Here is a 1309-nt window from a genome sequence, read left to right on the forward strand (position 1 = left end):
CTGCGTCCCCTGAGCAGCTGCCCCCCCTTCCTCTGCCGGGTCTTGTGTGCTGCTAGTTAAATTCTCCAAGCAAAGAGCTTATGGCTGGCTTTCACTGGAGCCCTTAGGGGCAGGCAGCCATCTGGGTCGCGCTGGGAGCAGCACCCCTCCCTTGTGGTGCCCAGTTAAGCCCTTGCAGAGCCCCAGTCTGGCCCACTGACCACTTTAACCTCCACCTTGGAGCTGAGTCTTGGCCCTTCCCTCTCCCAGGCCCGGGTGAGGCAGAAGCGGCCGAGCTGAGCATTGTTGGCTGAGGCTGTGTCTGTCCCCTCATCTGACTCCTTTTGTCCCACCCGTGCCAGGCCGCATGGCCACCAGTGTCACCAGCCTCACTGTGCTCACTTGGGTTCCTGCGCTTAAGCTTCTTCTATGCTTCCTTCGGAGCCATGGCCTCTTTTGGGGCAGTTTCCTCCCCATGTCACAAGATGGTCCTCCGTGGATGTCACTGATGCAGTGATGGAGCCCTTGCTGCTCTCAGGCCCTTGGGGGGTGGTTTTGTATGCACTGCCTTCGTCCTTCTGCCCCTTCAGGGCTGCATCACTGCAGCTGGGGGTTCCTTTCTGGGTTTGGATGATGTTAATCTGGAGCACTTGGAAGAGTTGGGGTTTTGGGTTGTTTTTTTTGTGTCCCCTCTCTGGAGAGGTTCTTGAGTGCAGCTGCCCATGGGGGTGGATCAGTGGCAGCTTACACAAGGGTAAACCCAAGCCCACGAGGTCTGGGACTGAGCTACAACTCTCCTCCCTCACCCTGGGCTCCGTGGAGCCTCTGAAATGTGCTGCAGCCTCACCCTGTTTTGGGCTCAAATTTAGCTGTAGCAGGAAAACCTGTCGCGGGGAGGTGACACCCGTGGGGCCTCAGGGCTGTGTGGGTGAGTCGGGGTGGAACCCTGGGCCTGCAGCAGAGCTCCCAGGGCACAGGGCTCTCTGTTGTGTCGCTGTTTCTCCTCTTCAGTCTGATTAACCGATGGGTTGTCTGTGCAATATTCTCTGTTCTGAACTCTTCTGCATCTCCCTGAGCCTTTTCTAGCTGGGGTGAAAACCAGGAACAATTCTAACAGCTGGTAGTTTTGTAACGATGACTTTCTCCAAACCTTTTGCAGACTCGCAGTTAACAGCAATTAAAGGAATTTGTCCAACAGAGTCTCTCACCGTGTCCCCGCTCTCATTTCCTTTGCCTGGTGGGTGGGGACAGCGGCCTTTTGAGGGGCTGCGGGACAGGGGACGGTCAAAGGTCGCGTCTGCTTCCCGCAGCACCATCGGGGCACCCCGGG

The sequence above is a fragment of the Buceros rhinoceros genome, unplaced genomic scaffold, assembly GCF_000710305.1.
Source record: "Buceros rhinoceros silvestris isolate BGI_N320 unplaced genomic scaffold, ASM71030v1 scaffold32634, whole genome shotgun sequence".
Taxonomy (NCBI): domain Eukaryota; kingdom Metazoa; phylum Chordata; class Aves; order Bucerotiformes; family Bucerotidae; genus Buceros; species Buceros rhinoceros.